This window comes from Zingiber officinale, chromosome 5B (genome assembly GCF_018446385.1).
Source record: "Zingiber officinale cultivar Zhangliang chromosome 5B, Zo_v1.1, whole genome shotgun sequence".
NCBI classification, from domain to species: Eukaryota; Viridiplantae; Streptophyta; class Magnoliopsida; order Zingiberales; family Zingiberaceae; genus Zingiber; species Zingiber officinale.
In genome coordinates this window covers 63,135,555-63,144,367 of record NC_055995.1, presented here as the reverse complement: position 1 = coordinate 63,144,367, position 8,813 = coordinate 63,135,555, and the positions used below count along the sequence as shown (strand labels likewise).

Genomic DNA, 8,813 nt, shown 5'->3' with positions numbered 1-8,813 from the left:
TTATATGCTACCCTAGCATATTCCTTCTTATTGGCCTTGGATTGCTCTCCCTTGCCATTATCATTTGCCACACTAGCATATAATTTCTTCTTGGCCTTGGAGAGACTAGATTGGTATCTCAAACCCAATCTATCACTTTTGGGTCTTAGGCAACCCATAACATTATCAAGTCCTTGAGATCCAATAATGAATCTATCTAGAACTTTCTCCATTTCTTCAAGCCTTACCTTAAAGATTTGATTTTCTAATTCTAGGATTCTAACCCTTGAATCAACATGTCCACCTTGGGCATCCCTAGACCTACCCACCTTCCTAGGCATATGTCTCCCCTTCTTAGGATTTATGATTAGGTTTTCACCCACTTTCCTTACCTTAAGCCAAGTGGTTTGGGTCTTATTAGGTCTACCCTTACTAGATTTAGCATGAATAGATCTTCTAGGGTTATCACCTACATTAACCCTATTCTTATCATTGTACCTAAATCCATTATTATGCTTGGGTAAATAATCTACATTATTTCTAACAAGCATATAAGAATTAGAGCTTGGATTAAACTTTAAAATAGGGATTACCTTCCCTTTTACCTTTGAAGCTCCTCCTTAACTTGAGCTCCTCTTCTTTTCCCATTTCTTCAAGTGCGTCAATTTCTCGAGCTCTCCTCTCCTTGGGTACTTTGTGTGGTGGTGACCCCACTCACCACATGTGAAACATCGAATATGCTTCTTCTCCTTGACTCCATCCCTACAACCCACATTAGCTCTTAAAGCAACTTTACTAGGTTTTGGGATTACCTCCTTTACCTTCTTGAATGAAGGACACCTACTCTTGTAGTGACCCATCTTACCACACTCAAAGCATTTGATGTGATCCTTGTACTCTTCTTGGTATTTGAGGTGGAGGGTTGAGCCTCTAAGATCTCCTCTTCCTTGGATTGCTCTTCTTCCTCTTCACTTGAAGATGTGGATGATTCCACTTCTTCCTCCCTTGAAGATGTGGATGATACCTCCTCATCCTCCATCTCCTCCTTAGATGTTGAACATGTGTCAACACCCGATTGGTCCTTCTCCTCTTGGACCAATGAGCCCTTATCCTTAGGCTCCTCCACTACTTGGAGTTTTGTAGGATCCTCATGAAGCGCAATTACCTTTTTCCAAAGGCCGCTTGAGTTCTTGTATTCACCTACATTCAATACCAAATTAAGAGGTAATAAATTAATCAAAATTCTAGTTACCTCCTTGTCTGCCTCTGATTGCTCCCTTTGCTCCTCGATCTAATACCGAGGTCAGAGGTACTTTCCCTTCTTGTCCATTGGAGCTTCAAACGGTTCCTCCAACACAATCCATTGGTTCCAATCCATTTAGAACCAAGTCTCCAACCTCTTCCTCCAATACTCGAAATCATCTTGATCGTATGGAGGTGGGATTCGAATATCCCATCCTAGAGGTCCTTCAGACTCCATATTCCTCTAGCGCTTTGCTCCCTCGGCGATTAGTCCGTAGAAGAGTGACCAGCTCTGATACCAATTGTTGGGACTTTGACGTCTGCTAGAGGGGGTGAATAGTGCCTCACCCAAAATGTCTCTTCTTATAATGGTTAGTGTACACAGTGAAAATACAAGACAAATACTAACAAAAGAAGGCAAACCTAACACGTTGTTTAACGTGGTTCGGAAATGAAGCTCCTACTCCACAGTTGTCCGTAAGGTGGACGATCCCAATCCGTCGGTGGATGACTCCCCGAAAAACCTCCGGCTAGCTCGAGTAGCTCCTTGTGGGAGGAGAAACCTCGCCACAAACTCGCATAAGCTCTTGATCACTCAAGAAGACTTTGGAGACTCTAATAGGGGTTAACCACCTCTATTTTCATCAACCTTGGCCAAGCACCCCGAGCTCTATTAAATAGAGCTCAGGAGGAAAACACCTACTATTTTTCCCGCCACCAGTCGACTGGTACAACCACCAGTCGACTAGTCCTAAGTGAAATTTGACTGTTACAAGCCAACAGTCGGCTACCAGTCGACTGATGGAAACATCAGTTGGCTGCTACAGTACTGCTACAGTAACGCTATAGTGATGCTATAGTGGCACCACAGTAAAACCTTAATCCTAGGATTTAACCCCCGAGTACATTCACTCAGCACTCATTCTTGTTCAACCAATCTAGACCTAGCCTTCTAACCTCCTCCATCAGCCTTGCGTCCCTTGGATGTCTCCCCATCCTTCACGTCTTGCCTTCTGGAGCTTCCATCAACCTTATCATGGTTGTCGGGTCTTCCTTTGCCAAGAGGTCGCGCCTCTGGGACTTCATCCATTGCCAAGTCACACTGGACTTACATTGCCGAGACTACATGCATGGACTTACACCGCCAAGACTCATCCTTGGACTTTCCTCCTTTGCCAAGATTGCACTTGGACTTTCCTTGTTGTACCTATATCTTACACACTCATAATGCATATTAAATACAATAATAAACCTGGCTGAAATCTTTGCCCAAACATCAAAACCTAGGGTCACTAGATTGCTCTAACATTTCTCACTTCTCGGCATAACTCATCGGGACTTTCACCTACCTAGCTTCACTCACTAGGTCTTTCACCTAGCTTCACTCACCAAGATTTTCCAACTGTCTAGCTTCACTCACTAGGTCTTTCACCTGGCTTCACTCACCAGGATTTTACCTTGCCTAACCTTCAGTTAGGATTTTCCAAGTCAAGTATCCGGTCAACCTTAACCTACTTGGCTCTTCTTCACATCTAACTGGTCAGTCCTTGACCAGAGGGGAATTGTATCAATAATCTCTCTAATCGAATAATTGCGTCTGTAATCTCCATGTATTGTCAAATATCAAAACCCAAACATCAAGACTGAAGCTTGAGCCAACTCAAGCTTAGTCAACCTGGTAAAACTTGACCCAGGGGATATTGCACCAACAATCTCTCCCTTTTTGATGTTTGACAATACCTTTAAGTTAGGCTATTCTCATAGCCTCAACTTCTTCTTCATGCCAATGCCCTTTGGATAATGAAGGCATAATTTAAATCCTATATTCTCCCCCAAACTTTCCTTGAGGGACAAAGGCCTAACTTAAACCCTACATTCTCCCCCAATTAGCACACATCAAAAACTCTCCCCCTGATGAGTTACTCAATGTTATTCACAACTTTACATGTTGTTCACAACACCACAATAAAGGTTTCATACCCTTCATTGTGTCCAATGCTTCCCTTAAGCATTTACCACTTCACACTCACAATAAATGTCTCATGCCCTTCATTATATTCAATGCTCATCCTTGAGCATACTCCTTTTCAACAATGAAAATTTCCAATCTTCCATTGTTCCCTAATGCTCAACCTTGAGCATTTTTCCAAACGAAGGATTTACCACCTTCAATGATTTCGAAAAAATATTTCCATGTTTTTAAAGAGTAGCTCCCCCTAAAAACATGCTTCAAACTTCTGTCATTGCACCAACAATGACTTGGAATCCCTAAACCTTTAGGAAACCCAAAATTAGAAGTTTTGAGGTTCAAAAATCTAATATTGAATCTAAACCTCAACCTAAACTTCAACTTAGTCTTCCTTAACCAATCCATCCTTATTTTCATCATGAAAAACTCCCCCTAAATGTATGTAAATATGTTTCAAGGGGTTAGGAATGGTTTCCTAGACTAAGAATCATTTAAAGTGCTGAAATCAGACATTTACACTCGAAAACAGCTTTCTCAATCGATTGAAGTTGGGTCTCAATCGATTAAAATCATTTCAATTGATCCATTGATCGATTCCACAAGCTTCTGCTCATAGAAAATCTACGTTAATCTATCCACTGATCGATCCAGGCTTGGGCCAATTGATTGGTTAATCGATTCCACAATACTCTATTCATGGAAAATGCCTTCTCAATCGATCGGTCGATCGATTGAGGCTTCCCAATCGATCGGTTGATCGATTGGGTTTTTGAAATTTTGAAATCCAATTTCAGCCGAATTCAGAAATGCCCTAAAAATTTTAAAAAATTCTAAAAATCATGGAAATTGTTATAGGCATTATATAGGGTATATACTATCATAGAAAAATAGTTTTCTAAGAAAATACACCTTATTTTCAAATATTGACACAAACTTGGAAACTTGTAAAAACTTATATGTTTCTTTCAAGTTTGGGTCTAACTTTTCAATGATAATTACTATCAAAAGATATCCTTCACAAAGGTTTTTCAAAGTATATTTAAAATATTTTTCAAAACTACAACCATATTTTTTGGGCTCAATGCACATGACTTGTACATTAGCTTTCCCAATGATTAAAAGTCACACAACTATGTGATTTGATGAATTCAAAACTCAATAAGATGCACTAAATCATCACCTTGAGTCTTGTTCATCATCCTAACATCTCACTTGTATCTAATGTGTGCCAAAACACATACAAGTCACCTTATAGACCTTGTGAGATGTAGTTTTTGGTTTTGTCCTTAACTACGGATTATGCATATCTATCTAGGCATTTTGAATGATGACCATCCACCTAGGATGTCACTTGTTAGTAAATGTCATTATCCTTAATTACAAGTAATTAAAAATAATGCATGATGATTTATGACATATATCAAAATGAATAATTTTTCAAAAGAAAATTTGCTATAACTACATGATGTATGTATGATATGACATGATATTTTTGTATTTTTTCATAATAAAGTATGAATGCAAAATATAATGTCATGATATATGATCGGCAAACAATCATGCCAAATTAGCATTTTATTAACCTATCTAAGTATCATTAAACCTTAGCTAACTTAAAATTAAATCCTACATTGGCCAATTTTTCCCAAGAAAATGTCAAACTCCCAATTTAACATTTCTTTTGCTTTTCTTAATTTGTGTCAATTTAAATTGAGCATTATTCCTCAAGATTTGGCACACTTTACTCTTTCAAAGAGTAATCATTTTAAATTAAGGCCTAAATTGTCCTTACTTCCCTAAGAAAATACTAAAATCCTAACTTGGCATTTCTTATCTTTTTTTTAAATTTATGCCAATTTAAATTAAGTTCAATTCCTCAAATTTTGGCACTTTTTACTCTTCCAAAGAGTAAACAATTAATCTATTTCATTATCAAAGGTCAACAAAAACCTTGAAAATGCCTCCAAGTGTCAACTTCATTAAAGTTAGGTTAACCACCCTTCCAATTAGAGTTGACACTCTCTAACCCATCTAAGGGTAGAGAAGATGCTCCTAGAAACCCAAAACCTATTGGTGCTTCTTGGATGTTCAAGGTATTCACTAGGGATAACCTCCCTTGATACCTTACTAATGACCTTGTTAGGTTTCTTAGAAGCCTTGGTCACTTCACTACAAGAAAAAAGCTAATAGACAACATTTTAAAAGTATTGTCTTTGTGCCTGAAAAAGCGTTGTTAAAGACACTGTTGTTAAAAGTTTGCTCAACGACAACGCTTTTAAAGCGTTGTTGTTTGTAGCAAAGACAACGCTTTAAAAGCGTTGTGTATTTTTTGCAAAAACATCATCTTTGCAACACTTTAAAAGCGTTGTTGTTTTTGGCAAAGACAACACTTGTGCAACGCTTTAAAAGCGTTGTCTTTTTGAAATCAAAATAAAAAAAAATCTATTTACAAAATCATTTTTTTATATTTACAAAACTATTAATTTTCTTTTACCATGTCTAGATTTGAATTTGACATATAAAATAACATTAATTAGCTCAGCTAATGATTTTAAACTCATACCAAAACAATAGAATTCAATTACAAAGTATTGGTATTTACAGGAGAATTCAACTATACACAAAGACTAAATAGTTCTGTTTCAAAGTAGATAGTGACATTCGAATTTAAAACAAAAAAAAGCACAAAATAGCTAGTCGGCCTCAAAGACAACGATCTACATGCTTACTTCTACTAGATATACTGATCAAAAAGGATTGTCAGCTTGAGACTGGGACAAAACACCTACCACTGTGTATCTGCCACAGAAAACAATACCATCAGTATTATGCAAAAAAAAATTCACTCTTAAAGTTGAAAACAAAGGTCACATTTCACACCATACAGCAATGAGAAAATTTGGATTGAGAAAGACAGAAGAAAGAAATGGATCTTTGGCAGGTAAATTAGTGCACAAGAAAAAAGGCAACCAAAGACACACATGATTCTATACATAGAACCTAGAATGATATCTTGGATTGGTTTTATATTTTACTGGCTACATTTCTTTAACAGGCATATTAATGCTATAAATCACATAGATATATTCTTCTCGCATTACTGAAATTCCTTCTCATTATCAAATGTTTGACAAGATAATAAGTAGTCCTCGTCTATTGAAAAAGCAACAGTAAGATACATCTATAGACTATATTATTTGTCATTCATTGCATATCTCAGGATTAGGACACTAAAAAAATATTGATTACGTTTACAGAAAAACCTTCATCTCAAGCTTCTTGACCTACCTTTTTAGTTTAACATATTCCTATTTTTTTTAGACCATAGTTACAGGAATTCCATCTTAAACTGAACGAGAATGATTCAGGAGATAAATAAGTTATATATATCAGTATATTATTAACATCCATTTAATGTAGGTTTCTTTTCCAGTTAAGCACTCCTATAAGTTTCTAATATTTGTTTCAAAACTTCAAGAATGCACTGCACTGACTTAATGTTATAGTTCTGTCTTGAAACTTTATGAGAAATTATGTATCAACCTTCCACCAGTCCACCTGGACAATAAAGGATGATATTGGCTATTAACTATTCATGTTTCCAAATTTAGAATTCCTTCACAAACACTTAATAAAACTTTCAGCAATCAGTTAAACAAAATAGATGAATTAATTATAGAACAGAGCCTTGCCACAATACTACAGTGTAAAAGAGCTAGACAAAATAATCTGTGATTTTAAAGGAAAGAAATTATATATTTGTGGCTTTTAAAAGGTTAAAACATAATTTCATGAAACAAATAAAGTCAAAATGCAAAAACATGGCATTTACCTGTTGAGAACTTCGGCAGCCTTTGCCCACACAAAAAGGATGGAGATTAAGAGAAGCAGAACATTTGAGACAAGCGACAGAAGGGTATATCCAGCTACCTCAAAGATGATCCAAGACGCAAGTACACCAATGAGAATTCCCACGGTTACATTCTTCTTCCTCCAGAGGATCACATCAGCAACTATCAGGCACAATTACAGTGAGTCACTGATCAGGACACAATCATTTTTTAATTCCACTCCCAATTCTCATTTTGTTTCTCTCCATGTAACCCTAATCGAAGTAAATATATCACAACTAGATTCGCCAATACTAGAAAGAAGGGAAAAAAATGGATCGGGAAACTAATAAAGGTGCACCAAAATCGATGAGAAAACTTCCATCGAGTAGACTCTCACAGCTGAAGAAATCGCATAACACTCGACGATCGGACTGTCAGAATCGAAGCAAGTGACGTGGGAGATGAAACATCCAAACTCCGACTAACATAGAATCAAGAAAGAGAATTGAAAAAAAAAATTGCATTCACGGTGGACATACTCATTCCGCCACCAAGGATCTGGTGAAGGGATCGCTGCTTGCCTGAGGACGGTGGAGAGGATTCCTGCGCGGATTGATCTTGGACGGCGATCATCTCTTGTTCCGTTCGAAGAAGTTAAAAGCGACGGAGGGCGTCATGCTTTGCAGGTTTGAGTGGCGCATGGCGTACAGGTGAGGTGGATGCTCGGAGTCGTCGTTGGTGCTTGCTGCTGTCACCGCTGGAATCAAGAAGAAGGGTGGGCTATGGAGGTCCGGCCGACGGCAGTGAAGAGAAGAAAGTGTTGCCGGCCGGTGGTGAGGAAGAAGAGACGGTTGGTGGTGGGAGGTCGCCTGCCCTAGCCGCGCGAGAGGAGATGTCGCGAATAGAAAGGAATCACCAGCACTGTGTCGTCGCATGGGTAAAAGGAAACGAAGTTTTCTCCTCCTTTAATCTGGGTCATCCATATTGTGATGAAGATGGATGAAGATCCAGCCGTCAGATCTTGAGATAAGCGGTCTAGATCACTTAAGATTGAGATGATAACTTGACAGTAGATAACGCTTTTTAAAAATCGTTGTCGTAGACACTAAAAAAAAGACTAATAGACAACGCTTTTTACGAAGCGTTGTCTTTGACCCATAAAAATCACTAATAGACAACGGTTTTTAGAAAAGCGTTGTCTATTAATAAGAAAATAATGAAATAGACAACGTTTTTCACTAAAAGCGTTGTTAAAAAAAAATAGACAATGCTTTTTAAAAAAAGCGTTGTCGTTTAAGTGTTGTAGAATCCCAATTTTCTTGTAGTGCTTTCTCTAGGTTAACTCTAGGGATAGCTTCCCTTGTGACCTCTTTTGTGACTTTCTTAGACTTCTTAGAAGTCTTAGTCACATTTTTCATTACAAAAATACTCCTAGGGATAACTTTCCTTGTATCTTTGACTTGACTCCTAGACCTAGGTTTAGTTCCATAGCTATATAGAACCCTATGGTATGAAGGAACATCCTTCTTAGCCTTAGATTTGTATCCCAAACCTATATGGTCATTGGATGACTTTTGATTTCCTAAACCTAGGTTATGCTCTTTTTTCCCCTAAGGATACCTTCCATTCTTTTTAGGATCTTTTCAATTTTGTCAAGCCTTGACCTCAAGACTTGATTTTTCATCATTAAATCCTTAGATTTTGATCTTTCTTGATTTCTATAAGCATTTCTATTTTTAGGCCTATAACTAAGATCCTTAGAGTTATTTTCTAAGTTTTTATTTACCTTC

General features: G+C 37.5%; 1 long non-coding RNA gene across 1 annotated transcript; it reads right to left on the bottom strand.

Moving 5' to 3' along the window:
* Nucleotides 1–5,972: 5,972 nt before the first annotated feature.
* Nucleotides 5,973–7,575, bottom strand: LOC121987444. Its single transcript, XR_006113594.1, has 3 exons — nucleotides 7,563–7,575; nucleotides 7,023–7,203; nucleotides 5,973–5,989 (listed from the first exon to the last, which is right to left on the bottom strand). It is a non-coding gene; the product is annotated as an uncharacterized LOC121987444 (long non-coding RNA).
* Between the last annotated feature and the right edge of the window lie 1,238 nt (nucleotides 7,576–8,813).